Source organism: Sus scrofa, chromosome 17 (assembly GCF_054392235.1).
Source record: "Sus scrofa isolate SSC_HxYL_T2T_F1_AM1 chromosome 17, Sscrofa_HxYL_maternal_Yorkshire_Landrace_v2.0, whole genome shotgun sequence".
In the NCBI taxonomy this organism is placed as follows: Eukaryota; Metazoa; Chordata; class Mammalia; order Artiodactyla; family Suidae; genus Sus; species Sus scrofa.
The window spans coordinates 8,328,274-8,350,941 of record NC_139399.1 but is presented as its reverse complement, the minus strand read 5'-3'; the positions used below and the strand labels follow the sequence as shown (position 1 = coordinate 8,350,941).

At 38.4% G+C, this 22,668-nt stretch overlaps 1 protein-coding gene and 1 long non-coding RNA gene across 18 annotated transcripts in view; both read left to right on the top strand.

Annotated features, from left to right (window-relative positions):
- Positions 1-22,668, top strand: part of DLC1 (DLC1 Rho GTPase activating protein) — a 465,100-nt gene that overhangs the window by 372,157 nt on the left and 70,275 nt on the right. The gene's annotated exons all lie outside the window — the stretch shown is intronic.
- Positions 12,570-22,398, top strand: LOC146395127 (uncharacterized). Its single transcript, XR_014831857.1, has 2 exons — positions 12,570-15,707; positions 20,554-22,398. It is a non-coding gene; the product is annotated as an uncharacterized LOC146395127 (long non-coding RNA).

The following is a 22,668-nucleotide window of genomic DNA, read 5'->3' as shown; positions in this document are numbered from 1 at the left end:
GCCACTGTGCCCTGTGACTCAGAAAAAGTGCTTCCCTTCAGGGAGGCTGACAATCTAGAGGATAAGCTTAGATACGTAAACAACTAAGTACCACTTCATAAGTAACAGAGTAAGTGCTCTAACAGAGGGACAAACAAAGCACCCTGGAAGCCCAGAGTAAAGGACAATGAGTCTTCCTGGGCTAAAGACAATAGGTCAGCTGCAGGAAAGAGATACCCTTTAGTGGATGCCTTGAAAGGTGAATTTAGGAACTAAAGGAATGTTTGCAAACACAATCTGCACTGATAACTACCTAGATCACTAATAATCTATACAAACTCACCACAAACTCAAGGTTTACATCTAGAGCTGCCACTGATGTCCAGCAACCCAAAGCAAATCCAGTACGACAAAGCTAAGGACTTGTTCATGTTGTAAAGAGAATCTAACCAAATAGGCACGCCAAGCTCACAAGCAAAGTGATTACCTTTTCAACTTCTTATTAAACGATAACATACACAGAGAAAAATGCACGTGTGAGTGTAGAGCTTGGTGACTTTTAAAAATGGAACACGTATGTTTATCCAGAAGCCACACCAAAAAACAGAACATTGCCAGCTTGGCAGGAGACCACTCACGTCCCCTTCCAGTCACCACCACTACCCACTCCCAAGGCTCCTGGTTTCCAACAGTAGGGTTTTGTGTCCTTGCAAATGACATAGTCCACATTATGCACAGTTTTGTGTCTGGCTTCCTTCACTCAAAATCATGCTCCTGAGAGTTACCCATTATTGCTGTGCATGGTTGTTATTTGTTCTCATTGCCCTGTGGCATTCTGTCGTGTAGATGTACAAATGATCTTCAACCAACAGTTTGAGCTGCTCAAGGTTTTGTTTTGTTTTGTTTTCAGTAGTAAATACTATAATATTATGCTATCGTAGGTGGGTGGACTCCTCCAATGAGGAACCGGGGCTGTGGATGCTAACTCTAAGTAATATGTGAATTTTCAACTGTGTGAAGGATTGGCATCCCCTAGCTCACACATTGTTCAAGGGCCAACTGTACTAAAATTTGGGAGGGTTTTGTTTGTTTTGCTCTTGTTTTTGTTTTTTGTTTTTATTACTCAATGAATTTATTACATTTATAGTTGTACAATGATCATCACAATCCAGTTTTATAGTATTTCCATCCCACACCCCCAGCGCATTCCCCTACGCCCCAAACTATCTCCTTACAATTTGTTTATCCATTCTACTATTGATACATATTTGGATGGTTTCCAGTTTGGAGCAATAGCAGATAATACTGCTGTGAATGTTCTAATGCTGGCATTTTGGTGAACAAATATATACATTTCTATTTGGTATATATTCAGGAGAATTACTGTATCACAGCTGATAGATACTACCAAACAGTTTTCCAAACTGTGCCAGTTTACACTCCTACCAGCAGTTCATGACAGTTTCATTTGTTACACATCCAACATTTTATATGTCCCATCTGTTTCACTTTAGCCCTTCTGATAGATGTGTAGAGGATTGTCTGTCTTTTTCTTGGTGCTTTTTAGGAGCTCTTTATGTATTCTGGATATAAAAACCATTGTTGGATGTACCTATTGTGAAAAATCTTCTCCCATTCTCTTCATGGCATCTTCTGATGAACAGTAGATCTTAATTTTAATATAAAATACCTATCACTTTTATTTTATCATTGGTGGGTTTTGGGGGGTTTTCTGTGAAGTCTGCCTACTTTCAGGTCAGGAAGAAGCTCCACTTTTTCTCTAAAAGCCATATTGTTTACTTTTCACACCTAGAGCTTCAATTGTGATTGATTTTTTTTTAACCTACTGTAAGGTCAGAATTGAGAGAAGTTGTTTTTTTTTCCCCCCCAATATAGATATTCAGAGGACTCAGAACCATTTTATTGAAATAGGCAATTGTTTTAATTCAGTTAAGATGTTTTATATACACTGAAAGAAGTAAGGATCAAATATATGCTATTACCTTAAATATTTTCTATCATCTGAAATCTTAGTTTAAGTGTCAGAGGCATGTGTGTGTGTGTGTCTATGTGTGTTTGACTAACTTAGATTTCCAGTCAGGGGCATTTGTGTGTGAGTGTGTGTGTGTGTGTGTGTGTGTGTGTGTGTTTGACTAATTCAAATTTCCAGCAAGTGGGAGGGAGGAAATTAGAGAAGGAATAAGTTAATTTCACTACTATAAATCTGTCCTACAGATATTAAATTGGAGTAGTTCCACTGTGATTCTGCAATCCATTCTATTCAGAAATAGCACGTGGTTTTTACGTGATCTTCAGTCCAAGAACCAGAATTTCTCCTGGTTACGCTAATGATTAGAACAGCATCTGAAATATGAAATAGCAAAGTAGACAGGAATGTTGGCACGTTTGCCCCAGACCACCACAATTTCTTTTGCAGCTCTTGCTATCACTGTGCATTATTTCTTTCCAACTACATTTGAATTGCTTTATAATCTATCAATCTACCAATAAGCCTCTAAACCTCGAGTATATTACCACATCTCTCATGGAGGAATGTGAGGGAAATATGGTTGGAGACTGTTGCACTTATTAAATTCTATAAACAGTACACTCAGTTTCCTGAGAGCTGCTATATTTAAATAACTTATATGTGCTTTTTAGTTCTTAATAGTTCTTATAATCATGAAGACATTGAAAATTTTTATTTATCAGAGCAAATGAAGACACACAGAAGATTAATGCCATGTCATCTGATATCCAGCTTTTCTTATAAAAAAGGATACTTTCAGAGAATAACAGAAAATGTGAGAAATATATTACAGTTTCATGCAACCCGAGTATCCAACAAAATTTGTTTCTAAAATAAAGTTTAACCTCAAAACCCTCAGAGTCGGTAGACCCAATGGCTAATATATTATTATCACATATTTTGTTCCACTCTGATATTGAACTATAAAAAATAAAAATTTAAAAATTGCGAGAGTTAAGAAATTTGGACATTTTGTAGATATTAGTATAAGAACCTATCTTTAATTTTTAGGTGTGATTATTGTTAAGTTTTTTTAAACTTAAATTTAGCTTTTAGAGATATATTCTGAAATATTATTAGATGTGATAATGTGATGCCTGGGGTTTACTTCACAATATGCCGCTCAAGTTAGGATGGAGTGAGCGGGATTCAGACAAAAAAGATTGACAGTGAATTGACTGTCGTTAAAGCTGTATGCTTTGTGTATGGAAATTGATTGTTATTTTTGTCTATTTTTGTTTATATTTGACTTTTTCTACAATAAGTTTCAAAATACTTCATTTCTGATACTCATTAATATGCTGAGGCAGCAACTCTCCCCCATTATTTTGTATTTTTCTTGAACCACTATTTAATGCTGTTCCTGCTTTCTGTCAGTTTCTCTCATATACATACTCTCTCTGAAATTGGGGGGGGGGGATGTTTTTGCTTTGGAAAGTTGTTCTATCTAATTTAAAAGTAAAAATAACAGGAGTTCCCTTCGTGGCTCAGCAGTTAACGAACCTGACTAGGATCTATGAGGATGTGGGTTTGACCCTGGCCTCACTCAGTGGGTTGGGGACCTGGCGTTGCTGTGAGCTATGGTGTAGGTCACAGAAGTGGCTCAGATCCCACATTGCTGTGGCTGTGGCATAGGCCTGTGGCTACAGCTCCAATTAGACCCCTAATCTGGGAACCTCCATATGCCACAGGTGTGGCCCTAGAAAAGGCGAAAAGACAAAAAAAAAAAAAGAAATACGTGTCACATATAAAATCTTATACTCATTGCATATATATATATGTGTGTGTGTATATATATATATATATGCACAAAGGTACACTGACATAACGGAAATGTTAATGATTTTAGTGGTTCAAATAGGAATTTGTTTTTGCAAGAAATAAATCTACATTTTAATTGAAGCATAGCTGACTTACAATATTGTGTTAGCTTCAGGTGTACAGCATGGTGATTCAGTATTTTTGCAGACTTTATTCCATTATAGGTTGTTACACAATAATAGGTATAACTCCCTATACAAAATTATTGTCAGCCTAGACAGGCAAAATTTTATGTTGTTCTCAAAGATCATTTAGAAATATTTGTACGGGAGTTCTCGTCGTGGCTCAGTGGTTAACGAATGCGACTAGGAACCATGAGGTTGTGGGTTCGATCCCTGGCCTCACTCAGTAGGTTAAGGATCCGGCATTGCCATGAGCTTTGGTGTAGGTCACAGATGCGGCTCGGATCCCGCATTGCTGTGGCTGTGGCATAGGCCAGTGGCTATAGCTCCAATTAGACCCCTAGCCTGGGAACCTCCATATGCCACAGGAGTGGGCAAAGAAATGGCAAAAAGACCAAAAAAAAAAAAATTTGTATGAAATGTCTCCTCTAATTATTTTAAGGTTGACCATTGTGTTAGTTTTCTAACTTCACATGACTTCATATGACATCATATTTCTGTGGCTCAAAACCTAACAAATTAATTATTTGTGTAAGGAATAAAATGATAATTTGTATAAATAAACTTTTAAAAGCACAAATTTATTATCTTGTAGTTTTGGAATTCAGAAGTCCTAGGCCCCACTCAGAGTGTTGGCAGGGCTGCATTTCTTTCTGGAGACACAAGGGGAGAACCCTTACCTTTTCCACTTCCAGAGGCTGCCCCACATTCCTTGGCTTATGGCCCCTTCCTTCATCTTCCAAGCCAGCAATTGGGAGCAAGCTCTTCTCATAGTGCATCTTTCCAACCTCCTTTCTCCCTCGTCCACATGTAAGGACCCTTGTGATTACACTGGACCCACCTGGAAATCCAGGATAATGTCTGTATTTGAAGGTCGACAGATTAGCAAACTTAATTCTACATAGGTTCCTAGATTTAGGACATGAAATTGGAGGTGAGGGAGGAGGGAGGCATTAATCTGCCCACCACAGCCATCTTTTCTATAATGAAGAAAAGTTCTTATTTGTAGGCACTTGTCATCCTTCTCTTGGAAATTTAAAATTTCTTGGTCCATTTTTTTTTTCTTTAGAGTAAATGGAAAACAAATGAAAAGCATATTAAAATTTTGCTTCAGGGGCCATAAAACCAAACCAGGTCCTAACGTGATTGTAATATATTTTATTTGTATGAAATACAGTAAGAAAGTGGGTATCCAAAACAAACAAACAAAAAAAAGCAGGAAGCTAGAAATATAATTTAACAAAATAAGATCCCATGAAGTTTGAGTTTTAGAGATTCATGTCTAAAAAGTGGGTAAGTTTATTCTCTATTCATAATGAAAAAGCAATACAAAATTCCCTGTGGTGACAGAACAATTGTGTATCTTGATCAAGATGATGGTTATAGGAATCTACACACACATGTGATGAAGGGTCATAGAATTATCCACAAAGACTTTTTTTTAATGAGGGCATACAGAAATTGTGAAATTTCGATAAAGTCTATAGTATAATTAATTGCATTATGACAGTCGATTCCTGGGTTTGGATAATAGCACATTGGAAAAAGCTGAAGATGCTTGTAACTATTTTTGCAACTTCTTGTGAATCTGTAGTTATTTCAAACATATGTTGATTTTCTTAAATGTGTGTTTATAAAACAAAAGAAAAGCGAGAGTGTGGACAGATGGTTAAAAGTTGAAGATAAGCACTTAAACATCTGTCTGCATTGTTTAAGGTAGAAAAAGTGGACTTTATTTATGGTTTAACATTTGGTGGAGACATAGACCAGCTAAATGAATACAGATTTCAAAATGCATTCTACTTCTCAAATCATTCTAAATCTCTCGTCTCATATGTACTTTAAATTCAATAAACTAAATACTTCTATCTCTAATCCAGTATCTGAAAAAAGAAGCAGAACAAAGAAAGAGAAACGTTATTTGGTTTCTTTAGAAGCACCAAAAGTTAAGTGATGAGATTGGTTTGGAAAAGGAGGCTACATGGAGAGCTTAGATTCCTACCCTACATGAGCTCTGAGGGAATGGAGTATGTCCAAAAAGAGGCTCCCCCACTGGTCTGCAAGAAGCCAAACCTCTGATGGGGACCTTTAAAAATAGGGCTCACATCCATGTTTATTTCGACATACTCAAGACAATTCCAGAAAGCGCCTTTCCAAAATGTGTTGACTTTGCAAATGTGTGTGTTTACACAGAGTTCAAAATATTTCAATACGGTCATCCTAATTGGGCTGGGAAGAAATGCAGTATCAATGACCATTACACTTATAGAGAAAAGGGGATATTTTAAACAGAGTAATGATTTTGTGGATGTAGTAAGGGTCTGAAATCAGAGAAGTGACATCAATTTGAGTGTTGAAGTAGAAGAAATAACAGGAGACAAGGAACTCAGGATGAGAGTATTCTGGGATTTGTTAAATCAAGTCTTGCAGCCTCTGGAAGATTCTGGGAGCTGATGCTATGTTCTTTTTGCTATGGGATTAGTAATCTCCAGTTAGAACAGTTAAACTACTGAAGAGTAAAGCTTCCATTTTCTTATTTTTTTAACAACTCTATAAATCTATATCAGAAGTTTGCTCAAAGTAGTACATATTCCTGACCAGCTAAAGTGAAGCAAGTTCAAATCCCTCTTTTGTCGCTTGCTCACTGTGAGTTGGGGAAGTTCTCTAAAATAAACTGAGTCTAAATTGCAACATCTCTATAAGAGAATTGTAAGAATGGCCAACATTCATCAAGGGATTGCTGTTGTCCAAACCCAGATCTAAATGGCTTTTTTTTTTTTTGTCTTTTTGTCTTTTTGTCTTTTCTAGGGCTGCTCCCTCGGCATATGGAGGTTCCCAGGCTAGGGGTCTAATCGGAGCTGTAGCCGGCGGCCTACACCACAGCCACAGCAATGCGGGATCCTTTAACCCACTGAGCAAGGCCAGGGACCACAACCTCATGGTTCCTAGTCGGACTCGTTAACCACTGCGCCACGACGGGAACTCCTAAATGCTTTTTTTATATGGCTTCATTTAATCCCACAATAACAATACTACTAAATTACTACTCCTTATCTCATAGGAAATGATTAAATGTGAGGAATAAATGAGCTATAAAGTGTTAAAACCTCAGCCCTTTGTGTTTGAAACATACTAGGTACTAAGTAACTATTGATTTCCTTCCTTTGGTTTCTCTGATTCAAATATTTTCCTAGCAGGGATTTTGGTTTGGGAATCTGCTGGCCACACCCTGTCAGGGGTCTCTATTAATGAGGCTGAAAGTATATTACTAAAATATTTACGTAAGCGTCTTACAAGGCTAGGAACTTTATTAAAATAAATAATTATATCTTTAACTCCCCAGACTCTATAAATGAGTTGTAAAAATAGCACCCCCAAATGATGTCTATAAAAATACATTTTTTCTCAAAAGCATGGCGCCATGTAGATGAAGCATAATTATTGTTCTTGTTCAGTTGATGTTATTAGGATCAGCTCTTTTACGGGGATGATTACGTGTAGACTCACTGATCCTGAGCCATAAACTAATCCTGAGCTCTGCCCTACAATGGATATAAGCTGTTCCTGTAGCTACAGCAGTAGAATCCTTTAGGAATTCACTTTCGATCCAAACGTCTTCCTTTCTTCCTTCGAAAGGAGCATCACCATCACTAGAAACACTGACTCCCTCAAGGGGTTTAAGCCTGAAGGTTATCTTTAGCAGTGCCCTTTGGAAGAACTTCATTAGATGTTCCGTCCTAGATCTTACATAGAAACCTGATTCCTCCTGTATGTGAATGACGTTTGAAGAGGAAATGAAGCACCTGTAGAAACCCATGGACTTGATATCTATTAATTTTTTTTAAAAAATCATATGACCTGAAAATAAAAATAAACCTAGGTCAGTTCAGGCTAAATGCCATAAAGAATACCATTCTGGAAAATTCAATCCTTCATAAAAACCCTTGACCCTCTATTGGGAGGAGATGATAATTTCATACCAGGTCCTTCTTTCTTTCTTGCCTTTGTCTTCAGTTATAACTAGAGTGGGAAGGGTGTTTGCTGCAGCATTGAAGGATTTCTAAATCTTTGAAAAGACTAGCAATTTACTTTCTCCTGTTTCAGCAGCTTTTAAGATGGCTACCCATAGCATGTTCTTACAACCAGGAAATAAAAGTGAAATTAATGTACTCAATACAACACTAAGTGAGTTATATTTCATTAAGTCACAGAATTGTGGAGCTATAGGAGCCTTTGGTCCCAAGGAGGTCTGCTGTGGTTCTTACTCCTGTTGAAGAGTAAATGAATGGAAGGTTGGGTCTGTAGGATAAAACCCCTAGGTTTCATTTTTCTCACCAGATACCCTAATGGATTCTATTCCTCTAGCATTAGATGCATGCAAAATAGTTAGCTGATGATTTCTGGAAGGTATATAAACATATTTTCAAAGTAGTCTTCTGGACTCAATAGTGCATACCCTGTTTACATCTTACTAACTCTCAAGTCATAAGACTTCTATCAATATCTAATGACTATGAAGGACTGTTTAATGAATTTTCTTCCCCTTGACTATAACTAAATTACACATTCAAAGTGCCCTTGATTCATCATCCTTAAATATTCATCCTTAAATATTAAGGAACATGTAGAAATGCACCCATCATACCTTTTATCTCTAAAGAATTTTATATACATCAGTAGCCTTGTCTAGCATAGCATGCCCTAATAATAATAAGCAAAATTAAAATTTTATGCTAAATAAGCTTGAGACCAGCTTTATTTCATAAATCACATAATTTTAGTGCTTAAGTGACTAAAATCATGAAATGTTCTCCCATGTTCTAAATACATTGGAGAATTTTATGAAAGGCAGTAATAACAACAAGCTTTTTTGGGGGGGAGGATCTTTATTTAAACCACCTCTTGCATTTTTCGGAGACAGCAACTGAGGTTCCATAGGTTAGGTCTTGACCAAAGCCACAAGCAAGTTCTGGAGCCCAAGTTGTAGGCTAAAATCCAGGTGCCCTGACACCTGACCAGCTGTGTTTTTTATTAGTAAGAAGAGCTGTTCATTATGGCAATTCTACTAAAACCCAGGCAATAGTCCAAGTTATTTTACACATATTAACTCTAAATTTAAAAGTAATAAACCCCTACAAGGTAGTAATTATTTCCCCATTTTACAAAAACACTCAGGTCTGGGGGGTTAAGTAATTTGCCCAAGTTCTCTTAAGTAATTCAACAATAGAACCAAAGTTTAAATTCTTGTATATCCAAACTGCAAAGCAAAAAAAAAAAAAAAAAAAAAAAAAAAAAATTACATTCCACTGCTTCTTTCTTTCAAGTTCTTTGATATAAAATATAAACATTCTGAAAACAGTTTCTCATTGGACGTAGTAGGTGATCTATGAGGAACAAGTAAACAAGTCAAAACTTAAAAATGAGCAGTGTTGAGTTAGGTTCTAACCTTGAGCATATCTAGTGGTAAAGCCCCCAAATTTCCAAGTGCTACACATCACATTTCCTTCTGACCCATAACATGGTTAAGATAAAAAATGCCTGAGCACTATTTCTGGACTAAGGATAAACTTCATAGAAAATTCTCAATCCCATTTCCTATACCCATGACCTTTGCTACAATGCAAAGAGGAGTATGAGTTCCCCCCAACATTACGGCAATAAATTAGATGCTTCCATCCAGCAGTCATAACTGCAGGGTCACCATCAGGAAAAACAACCCTTTAATCATCCAGTCCATTTCCTGACTGCTGGGGGAGGGGGGTTGGAGATATCCTTAGGAAAGCAGATAGATGGAATACTGTGTGGCTGACTCTCTGACCGAAGTAATGCCCACTGACAATTGGTTTGGTGTGGACTTCACTTTGAATTTTAAAAGCATCCAGTTGTTTACCTCTCTTTATTAAAAGAAGATCAAAAGGAGGCTTATCATGACTGGTGAGCATTTATTTCCATCTCAGAACAAAAGACAAAAGATACTGTGTCTTTTCCTTTCCTTTGAGGTTCCTGTGTTCCTTTCCACTCCCTTTCCTGATTGGCTATGATATACTGACCATTAATCTATTAATCTTAAGCATAAAGTCAATTTTGGACACTGTCTTACTTATTATCATAACAGGGGCAATAGAAATGGCCTCAAGTTGCTCTTGGGGGTAAGAGAGGTTTAAAAAACCCTGTTAGACTTTCCTTTCTGCCACCTGATAATACCTTGAACCTAAGTGTATCTGGGACAAGACCTAGATGTAGACTTCAGCTCAGAGAAGAAGGCTTGTCTGGGAAATAATACTGGCTCAACCAACCATTAGAATTTTGGAAAGCCATCTGATATTCAGATTACTAGATTTCTTTATAGAGAAGTAACTCTAATCTAAAAACTGTTTGTGCTGCTTTGCTTATTTAAGGAAAGCCTTAATGACAGTCTTTGGTTTAGACTTGACCTCATAGCAAAGGTAAGGATGTAAGATATGGAGATTGGATCCCGTGTGGCAATGGTATTAAAAACGTTTTCATCGTGGCATAGAGACCTTATCTGTGATGACTTCTAGCCTGACCCTCATTTTCAGAAGCTTAATGTCCATTAGAGCACAGAAAATGAAGAAAAAAATATGAATATGCTATTCTTTTTTTTTTTTCTTCTTCTTTTTAGGAACGCACTGGCCGCATATGGAAGTCCCCAGGCTAGGGGTCAAATCAGAGCTGCAGCTGCCAGCCTATGCTACAGCCACAGCAAAGCAGGATCTGAGCCTCATCTGCAACCTATACGACAGCTCACAGCAACACCAGATCCTTAACCTACTGAGCAAGATCAAGAATTGAACCAGCATCTTCATGGATGCTAGTCAGATTCGGAAGCCACCGAACCACAACGGGAACTCCAGATCTGCTATTCTTTTTTGAAAAACAAAATAAGACTCTACATGGACTAAGTAAATGGTACACAATGACATTATAAAAGACCAATTTGTTTGATTGAGTGGTCTAAAAATAGAAGTTTCATTTTTGCTTTTGTTTTACCTCATAATTCCATGAAATGCTCAGTTGGAGATTTAACAGCTAAAATAATCCATGCAGGGAATGCCATTTGCAAGACTACATGGATCCAAGAAATATTGTCTTGTGGGCTCCTTCTGGAGTTAAGTTACTGATCCAATGGCAGCTGTTATTAGAAAATGATTTTCATAGCTTCCATGGTGAGTTCTCACATGGCAAGGCTCACCTGAAAAGCCGTGCTCTCCTCAGGAGCTGGACTCTGATTTAAGGCATCATCAATCAGGCAAACAAATAACAGCGTCAAGACCCAGTAGATAAAAAACCCAACTTTGCCCTCTGAGAAGCCATTCAGTTTTTAATCTATAATCCTCAGGGAAATGAGTGTAGGAACCCCAGGTAAAATCTAAGGAGACCTATGGTCCAGGTCACACACATAATATATGTAATTCTGTGAGATCAGAGTCACTTACTAAATAGTCTTCAAATCCCTAACATAAAGATCAAATTCCTTTGCAACCTTTCAGAGAAAGTCTCCACCAATTAAACTTAAGAACATAGGAAATGTTAAGACAGAGAGGTTTAGCAAAGTCAGCTTCTGTTAGCTTTTGTACCTTTTACCCCCTTAACTCCCTTTGTAACCATTTTCCAAATTATCTTCTTGCTGAGTGTTTACCCTAGAATGTACACAGATTCCTTCCACTAGAAGAGGTCTTTTGTTCATTTCCTCTAGTTGTGTAGTTCAGCTCACTTGGAAACTTCTGATTGTTCATTCAGAATTCAGTCCTTTTTTAGGGTTTTATCTCCTTTGAAATGAGCTGAACTGAACAAAAGTTCTCTCTCTTCATTTTCATCATATGGAAGTGGGTTCATGGCTCAGGAAGCCTGCCTGCTTTCCTGCCGGCTCTGAAAATAAGGGATTCTCTCAAGGGCCAGGGGGCAGCAAATTCCCAGTAGCCTCTGGACTCACCTGTCAGCCCCCACCTGCTTCCGGTCCCATAGGTGGACTTGGTATGAAATGGGGAGTCTTTGGAGAATTTTAAATAGCCAAAGTCATAATCAGAGAATCAGAGGTCTGTTTTAGAAAAGTTCATCAGCAGTCTAAAGTTGACTTATTTAATCAGCTTAAATAAGATAACTTAAAGAGCAGAGAAATCTGATACGAAAAGACTAGTTAATGGTCCTGATGAAAAAGTATTTATGGCTTGAGTAAGGGTACTGTCAAGGGCGATGGGAGAACCCCTGCAGAGGTAAAATGTGTTGGGTTAATAATTCATCAGCTGTATAGAAAGAGAATAACATGATTAGGTAGGTGGTCCAAAAAGATCCCGGGGTGTAAGCCTGTGTGACTTGGATGATATCGTTCCATTAAGAAAAGACTGAGAGAAAAGATGGTCAGTTTAGTTGAGAATGTGTTATTTGGCCATACACGTTCAGATTCAGGATTACAACCCCTTCCCAACCTCCACAGCCCCTTCCCACCTCTAAGGAAACTTCCCTGACTCAGTGGATAATTAGTGATAAAGTATCCAGCTCTACCACTAGGGGGCGCAATAGAAGTGGTCCTTGGACCCTTTTTCCTGGGTTTGGTTTCTGGACTCATCTAACTATCCGAGTGACCCAGATGAGCCAATATAACCGTGTGTGCTTAAGGAAATGGACCCAAGGAGGCCATTCAGCCTACTTCTAGTCAAGGCCACAAGACTGAGTGGAAAGAGACTCTGTCACTCATGTGTGGTCAGCCCATTTCACCAGGGTAGGGAATCCGTAGAGGCGTGGAGGCTAATGTTTTAATTGGAGCTTCCACTGCTTTGGCTATACTCTTCAGGAAAATGTAGCTGAAGTGGCAGCTGTTTAAGTTTCAGGGATCCAGGCCAAATCCTTCTTTCCAAAAGAGCCATGGCAAACAGAAATCCTGGCCCTGCATCCACCTTCACAACTAATAACAGTGCTATGTTAGAGGTGCCAACAGAATGTTCAAGTAGAGACCACTAGCTGGCTGTTGAAACTAAGTGCTCAGAACTGGAGCACTTTGTGACAAGGTCAGAATCTCTCTGGAAATATGGAAATGCTGCTTCTCTGTCCATATGTCATTTATCTAGCACCTACCTTTTCAGTGCATCACGCCCTAACCACTTCAAATTCTTTGCCCCCTGAATGAACCCACTTATCTTTCTTTCATCTACTTTTTTAAACTTAACATTGAGAATCCATTAAGACCATAGTATAAAGTAAGGTTGCTAGATCTAACAAGTAAAAATAACAAACACCCAGTGAAATTTGGATTTCAGATAAACAATGAGGTTTGGGTTTTTTGTTTTTTTTTGTTTTTTGTTTAGTATAAGTATATCCCAAATATCACATGGGACATACCTATACTAAAACATTACTTGATATATATCTGAAGTTCCAGTGCCTCTAGGCATCCTGCATTTTATCTGGCAACCTGACTACAAAGAGAAAACAACTTGAGAACTAATCCCAGAACAAGATCTGTCTCCATTCTGCAATTTACCTGTTCTGATGATGGTCTCCTTTCCTGATCTCCAGGGCTATCATATGCACATAAACTTGTGCTCACAAAATACAGCAAATCTCACCAGGAAGTAGAAAATCCAGACTCTCGATCTCTTCTGATTTGGATTTAATTTCACAGTCATCATAGCTCCTTTTTCACTAATATAGTTTTGCAGGTTGTTCTACTGAGTTATCCAAGCTGATGAACAACTTCAGTCCTGGTCCAACACAATCAAGTTTCTGTGTAGAACATTTGAAAAAACTTTGAAAGAGAAGTCTCTGGAATAAAACGTAATTATGAAAAGCATTTTCTCCTCGTGTATTAGTGTCTGCCCTAGGTATACTTTCCCCTTGGCAGAGGGGTGAAGTTTTTGGACAGTCACACACCATGTCCTATGCTAATGGTTCTCAGTTAATATTTTCATATAGATAAGACTGGGTTAAAGTCAATGCCGCAGGAAGTCTTCAAAGGGAACCTCAGGAAGTGAGATGTCACAGAAAGATGCTAGGAAACCAAGGGAAGAGGTCAGGCCATATTGCCCAAAGACCAACCCAGTTGCTTTGGTTGGGCAATATTATCTCACCACATTGGGCCATGAGTATCATCTTGATCTTGATAGCTCCTTCTTCCAAGACTGTCTACTGAATACTTTTAGCTACCTTGTTATAGAAGCAGTACATCTTGCCTTCCTTTGCTTCCCAATATTTCACCCACCGCAATGTACTACCACCACAAGTGAGACCTCCCCACCCCACTCCACACACACAAGGGGAAGAACTATCCCAGCTGATGCTGCCATAGCCACTTCATTCATCTGGCTGAATTAATCCCTTAAATCAGATTGGAGGAGCTTTACTATCTGCCAACCCTTAGAATGAAGAGCTTGCCATCCATTTTCAAAATCGTTTTTTGGTCCTTGATACTTTCTGGGAGGTCTTGCAGGCAATGCTGAACACTAAGTGAAGTTCTTTTCTCCCAAAGTTGATCAGTAAATCATGCAATTCACCAAACAATTTAATACTAACGGAATGCAGATAAAATGTTATAAAAGTATGAATCAATATTTATCTTACATTGCAGTTTTAACTTACATTAAGGAAGTGTGGTAATTTTACAAAAGGATGGACTTTAGCTGATTACTAGCCAGGTAACACGTACATAGGGTAGAGGCTCAAATCATAGCTACCTGGCTGTACTTCAGCTGTTCGTGTATGTGTGTTGGGAGTATGCCTGTACTACTAATACCTGATTGTAACCTAGGGATGCTCAGTCTTACTTAGGGAGGCTATGTGCTGTCAATCTCACACAACAATGCAGTGACTCTGGGAGAGAACCTCAGCTAACTTGATAAGCATCTAAGCGTCTCCAAACCCAGTTGTTTAAAACTATAGCCTACCACCATTTGGTTGCCATTTCAATAACTGCTTTGATTTCAATCTCCAAAATTCTTTCAGTGCCTCTGCCTACCCTGTTTATCTTTTCCTGAACTCCTTCTTATGATGTTTCCATTAAACAGCAAAGGTATTCCAATAACAGTAACTACAGTGTTTGTTTTATCAAAAGTCTCCACTATCTTTAGTCTTGGTTCCTAACCTTTCAGTTATACATGCTTTATTAAAGGAAAAAACGTTTGTAAATACCTGCAGAATTTTACCTTCTCTTTTTTTCCTGTTGATTGAAATGGTGTAAGTGTAGTACACTTTGAAATGAATTTGTGTTTTATTCATCACAAAAGGATCTATCCAAATTTTAATAAACAGGGTACATATCAGGATGAAGTAGTTTGTCCCTTCAGTCTACAAATGCTACAGGTATTGATTTATGGACCTTTTACATAAAGTGCAAGGCTCCTAACAAAAGTCCACATTCCACGCTACTGTTTGATATGTTCTATGTATCAGAGGGGATACGACCAGGGACTATTCTCTCTAAGGGATGTGATACATTTCCATAAGTGACAGAGGCACGTAAACCGGTCAGTCTCCCTCCAAAAAGGGCAGTAATGGGGAGTGTGGGATAATTCAAGATCAGAATCACGACTTCTCTTTGAAAAAGCCCCCATAGATTATCCTAAAAGATCCCCATCACTCTTACTCCATTGAAAGCTGCACTTAGAATTTTTAGCATTGTTATTTATGCTACTTATGCTAGTATTGGTTTTTTTGTTTGTTTGGGTTTTTTTGTGGTTTTGTTTTGTTTTTTTTTTTTTGTTTTTTTTTTTTAGGACGCACCTGTGGTGCATGGAAGTTCCCAGGTTAGGGGTCCAATCCGAGCCACGTCTGTGACCTACACCACAGCTCAGGGCAACGCCAGATCCTTAACCCACTGAGGGAGGCCAGGGATAGAACCAGCATCCTCATGGATGCTAGTCAGGTTCGATAACCACTGAGCCACAATGGGAACTCCTAGTATTGTTAATGTTGTTAACATTCATCAAGGTTTCAGTTCTGCTTCATGTACACATAGGTGATACCTTTGTTGGGAAAGAGACTGGATTAGATTAGGTTAGATACAGAATAATCCTTTATAGGCATATCTCTCCCACTGCCAGCACCCCAGATCCATCCTCATTGCCACCTCCTCCTCCATATATATAGTATTTCCCCAGAACAGGCACTGACTATCATTATCCCTTCCTCTCCCATCCCTGATAAAAGTCCTCTCTTTACCAAGAGTTAGCATGCATAAGCTCTCTGTGGTTTCAAAGCCAAGTCATCCTGGAGGTTTAACCCAATGCCAGATAAGAGAGAGAGCACAAAGAGGTAGAAAATTGCGAAATATATCCTGGGCCCCCGCTCTCTGAGTGAGGTGAAATGGAGATGGGACTGCCTACCTGCCAAATCCAGGAGAGCAGCACCCCTGAAAGCCATGTGCAGATGATGAGAAACATGTCAAAGTTTTGAATCAAGCTGGGACAGGTACTGAAACACTCTCTGAGTCAAACAGCACTCGGTCCACTCCTCAGTTATTCTTTATGACTCAAAGGTTTATGACTTAAAGCTGGCACTATAGTGCTTATGGTCCTCTCCCATCCCCTTTTCTTGCTAGGTTTCTCTCTTCCCCTTCTATCCCCTTCTTTCTTCCTCTTTGCTCTTTGCCCTTTGCCCTTCAGATTCACATACCAATTGGAAGAACATTCCAAGGACCATGCATCAACTAACCCACCAAGGGCTCCCCAGGATGGGAGCAGACATTGCCCCGGATGTCACCTGGAGAGACAGTGGACATATGTGGGATCTGTTCCACAGGACCAGTGCCAGCTCACCCAGAGAAAATTGTTAGGCGACGGAGCATGGGGCATAGGGAGGAGAAAGCCCCTGTGTGGGTTTATAATTGAGATGATACACCTATAGGTTGCATAATAAATAAACAAAAGAACGGATGTTGAATGACATGGTGCCTCAAGCAAGGGAGAGGGTTCTCAGGCTTCATGTCAGGGCACAGAACAAGGAGAGCAACCAAGTCCCTTCTCCACCCCTAGAAAGACCTCAAAGCAAGAATGTGCAGCTGTATCCCAATTCCTTGATAAAGGACACTACTCTGAAGTCATTCTGCTGATCCAGTCCTGGGCCCAGGGAGTGGCTAGCACCACTGCCTAACAAGGGGAAGAGTATGAAATGCCCCACTTTGCTACCCTTGCTTGAATTTCACTTGCAACTGTGAACCCAAAGCTTTGAGGAGTGGACGCATGAGAATTTGCTGCCTCAATCTCTTACAGTTTCTTGGGCTCCTGCCACAGTACTGGTATTTGATTTAGAGGCCTAGGAGGGAAATCAGTCCCACGTGGGCAGATAACAAAACACTCTCCACCTTGGAATCATGAAGTGGAATTTGAATCTGAAGCCAAAAATCCTATCTCTGCCTGCTTCGCTAATTACATAAATTTCCTTGCTGGATTCTGCAGCTGTTTATATGAATATAGCTCTGGTTCCCAGAAGTGGCACCTCTCATTACAGGAGTTCAGGGTACTCATGCCTGGTCTGGAACTCAGACTCTTAAGTGTTGATCTTATTTCTGTTGACAATGCTGGGTGACACTGGATTCATTTCATGCTTTCATAAAATGAAGCTATCACTGCCCTGTGATAGGAAGGTATCAAAGAAAAATCAGACAGACAGACCCAAAGTGTGTTTGTGTGTATTGGTTGTGAATAGGAACTAGCAATAAAAATTAAGTGCAGAGACCTTACAGAGGACATTGGAGGAGAAGCAGGGCCATAGCTGAAAATAAGTATATATACCATTTCTTTTAGAATGTTCCAGATTTCAGTATGGGAAGGATCATCCAGCTTCACAGATATCCCCCTAATATACTGTTTGACCTGGAGGAGAACAACTGAACCTTGTGGGATGCATTTCCCACTCTCTTATCTGTCTCAGCACCTCACCACCCTTGACAACAATGTTCAGCTTAGCTTTCATCAGGAATAAAGACATTGGGGGAAAGGTATAGCAGAATAACCGTGAATAATTTCAGCACAACTGTTTCTGAATTGAAATGTAACCTGGTTATTCCATGAAGATCAAGTGCTTTGTAAAATTTTGCTTCTTTTGTTTATTGCATTCCTTTTACTAGAAAGATGAATAAGTCTGACTGTGGCGTCCATAAATAAGTACTGCATTTTAACAAAAATTAAACCCACAATTAACCCGTCTTAATGATATGGAGTGACTGAGCCAGGAACCTAGAGACCTACTGTGGTTACAAATATGGAGGCCTTTTTATATGACACACAGATGAACCAATAAAAATGTGACCTCTCGACATCTATAAAAAAAAAGATATCTTGGGTTTCTTTCAGTGAAATATTTGAAGGCTTTAAAATTTTAAACAAAGTCCAGCTGGTTTATATGCAACAAGTTCCAAACGCTGAAATATTCCCATGGTATCTCGTTTCAAAGAATTCTACTGCTGTAAACTAGTGGATAAACATTTTGCCTTTTTAAAAAAAATGTATTTTTGATATCGAGTAGTAGGTGTGACAAGTAAAAATTGAGAGGAAAAGCATGAGTTGCTCTGGTAGGACAGGAAAAAGGATGATCATTGTGATCCAAATGTGGTGAAAATTATAAAAGCTACCTTCCCACTCAGAGTGTGAAAAGTATACCAGAGAATCTCCAGGACTTAACGTGTAGATCAAATTTAAAGATAGTCGCAATGTCACATGTTTAGATTCTAGAGCTCAGAACAGCATTTTTCAAGTTCCCGCTTTAGATCGCAGCCCCTGCAATATATGCATTACTTTTGTGAAGGGACATACCCTCTGATCTTTCTTTACTCAGCCTGCCTAGATTAAGTTCAGTTAGCCTATGATTTGGAAACCAATAAATAGCTACAGGGTGATTACCAATGTTTTGTTATTTTTCAAATGCTAAATTACCTCTAATCACACCCCCTCCATCCCACTTTTTAAATAGCTCTATTTATTCCCATTGTTCCCTCTGGAGCTAACTAGCAGGCTCTCCTGCAAAACCACATGTTCTTCTTCTCAGTGGTGAATTTTCTTTTCCCTGACTCCTCCAGGCTCAATTTCACTTTCCACTCTTATGCTTTATCTAACCACACCTCCTCAAATTGCATGTAAATTTTTATTTTTTTGTTTTACCCCCAAAGTATCTTAAGGTCTCTGAGCTCTCAATGTGTCAGAGTACTGCAAACTTACTGGATGGTTTCTACTAAAAAGAGGGAAAGATAGTTGCAGTGGGCAAACTGCACTTGATTTGTAAATTACAGTCCAGAGAAGCCTGCCTCTTCTAGCTTAAGTAATTGAGTTTGCAAGGTCAGTGTGACATGCATGACAGGTCCCAAAGAGCTCCCAGTAAATCAGTCTGAAGGTTTTGCGTGAACACCATTCACATAATTGTTTATACTTCCTGTCAAGGAATCAAGTTCCAGTCACTGCAGTTAATCCTGGCATTTTAGTTTAACCTTCCTACCTGGGGGGAAAAAAAAAAAGTTATTCCATCACAAAGGCAATAGGAGGTGACAATTCATTCTCCCTCTACTGTGTTTTCTGAATATATACGTTGAGTTCAGCCAAGTTTTCACTGTCGAAGGGGCAGAGGCATCAGGTGGCTCCATCATAATCTTGTAATAATTATTACATGCTGGCTGCATCCACCTTGGCATGCTCTCTCACAAGCCTTTCGCCTAGAATCCCTGACTTTTGAGTAGCAAACATTGTCTTTAGCCAGATCAGATACAGGGACATTTGGACTTTTCATAACCTCCATGCTAGAGTCTATAAATGGAGGAGCCCACCCTTTCCTCCTCCAAACTAACTGCTATGATTAAGCCCTGGAAGGAAGGGATGGGAGGTGTGTGAGTACATAGCCCACCAATGACTCAAGAGTCAGAATTTCCGAGGGAAAATATTTGATGGATTTCTCTAGGCTCTGGTGGGAAAGAAGAGAAGAGTTTTCCTCAGGGTGTCTCACAAGGCAGAATAATATAAGGCAAAGTTAGAGCTAATATATAAAAAGCATCTGGTGCATCCAGCACACTTTAACCTTGTAACCTTGTAATCATTTGGCACAGTGGGAAGAAATTCAGAAGAAAACAAAACTATGCACTCAATATCTTTTGTTTGACTGATACTTGGATCCTTCGGGATGGCCTTTTGAGCAACATATTGATGGGGGGAAGTTACTCTAAGGCACAGCTTGAGGTAAGGGCTGCAGTGGTTGGTCAGCAACATATAGAACAATGTATTATTTAAACTAACTTTCCAGTAGAAAAGAATAGTACTGTATATTAATTTTAAATATTGTAGCTACATTTTTTTGTCTTTTTTTCTTTTTGCTAGATTGTTGGGTTGATTCTCCTTGCTGATTAAGTAAAGCAACAGGAAAGTAAATTATTCCATTTCCTCGAGTTTGAAAAGTTAAAAAAAGAGGGAATGCTATATTCTGAATAAATCTAGAAAGCACATCGCTTTTTTAAAAATCTTAAAAATTAGGAGTCATGATGAAAAATCAAACAAGATTAGTCTAATTTCCTCTATTCAAAAATGTTTTGATGGAGTTCCCGTCATGGCGCAGTGGTTAACGAATCCGACTAGGAACCATAAGGTCACGGGTTCGATCTCTGGCCTTGCTCAGTGGGTTAAGGATCCGGTGTTGCCATGAGCTGTGGTGTAGGTTGCAGACACGGCTCGGATCCCACGTTGCTGTGGCTCTGGCGTAGGCCAGCGGCTACAGCTCTGATTAGACCCCTAGCCTGGAAATCTCCATATGCCGCGGGAGTGGCTCTAAAAAAGGCAAAGAGACAAAAAAAAAAAGTTTTGATTTTTATCAAACAAAAAGTAGGAGGTTTAAATTCCATTTTCTAAGCTTTAGGGTTATAGTTAATATATTCAGATAAAGTTATTACTGACCTGCAGCCCTGGGTTCTTTTATTCCTCATGCAAACTATTAAATGATATCTTTATTGAGTTTTCATCAATAAGTATTATTTAGCAGGAAATCTCAAATAATGGCATAGCCCTAAATTAGGAAGATTTTCAACGAAGTTATGATAGCCTTCAAATTATAAATTAGTACAAACAATGTAATTTAAAATATGGGGAAACTTATTCAATATTAGAATATTAAATATTAATTAAACATTTTGATTAAATTTTATTTAATTAAAAGTGTTACAGGCCAATAAACTGGGAGATGAGTTTTTGAGGCAAGGAATAACGACTTTACTTGGAAAGCCAGCAGACCAAGAAGACAACGGACTAATGTCCTAGAAAACCATGTTACGCCAGCACAGTTCAGACTTCTATACTAAAAGGGGAAGGGGGTGTAGCTGGCTGGTACAAACTGCTCATGCAGGAATCCTTTGTTTCTGCAGATGTCCATGTAGGTCTGGTCACACGATGTTCCTGTAAACCTCCAACAAGACAAAGGTTATTCTCTGTTCTGTAATTTTGTATCTCTGTATGACTGGAAAAGTGTGATATCCTTAAAAGTCAGAGCCTTAAAAAGAGACTACCCTGTATATTTCAGGCTATAGGCAACATTCGTAACTCAAAGCAAAAGTAATAGAATACAAGAGTTAAAGTAAAAAAACAGATCTGATGTGGAGTCAGATTTGTTTTTCCCGATCACAAACACATTTATCTCAATATTTTAGGGTACTTCTTGAGGCACTGATTATGTCTGATTTTGGTAAACACCCTTTTTTTTATAACATAGATTAAAAATCTAAAACCTAAGTAAATTATAAACTAGGATATCCATTATAGTTACAGTATTTGAGAGTCTAAGACTAAAAATACTGATGTCCAACCTATTGCCTCTTTTTCTTTTTCTTTTTTGGAGGGGATGGTTTTGTCATGTGCTCACTGTGCAAAATGTACAAGAACTGGAATAGTCACCAGGCAGATGCAGCAGTAAAAACTGGATACCTTACTTTGTGGATGTCTGTCAGGAGAGGGCTAGTTAAATGATTAGGATATAGCTACTTAGAATTCGATACAAACTTTAAAAAAAATTGGGTCCACCTATATATACACTGACATGAAGTCATATAAATTATTTACATATTTGAAAAGCCTTTTGTAGAATATGTTACATAGAAATTTATGAATAAAAGTATGTTTACGTACGTATAGAAAGAATATATAAAATATACTTGTAATCGCATAGAAAATGATTGAATAATTACACTAGCTGTCTCAGTAGCTAGTCGAGTTCACTAGATTCAGTATTTTGATTTTCTAAATGTGAGCATGTATTATATGCATGTATAAGTTTTTTCAACTTGCAAAAAACAGTAATATAGTAGAATTCTCTTATCTACATATCAAAATATTTGTAGTGTTTATTTCTTGATGGAAAATAGAGTGGTTTCTCAAATTTTTCCTTCCTTGATCATTTGTATTATCTATTTTTCCACACTCTATATGTTTAACTGTGTAATAAAGAATTAATTTAAGAAAATAAAAAAAAAGAAAATATTAAAGCAGAGAACAGAACATTCCCAGGAGAGGGAAAATGTACAGAGGCAACGCACTGGGAAGGAATATGCATGAGTATTAGTGCCCCCAAACAGTTACCAAGCCTTATTATTAAGTCATAAGCTTAAAACAAATTCCTCTCACCAGCTAATTCCCCAGGGCAAAAATTGTAGCATCTTTGATAATTGATTTAGAGGCCCCAGGTGGTTGCATACAGCCATTTCCTTTTTTTTTTTTTTTTTTTTTTTTTTTTTTTTTGTCTTTTTGT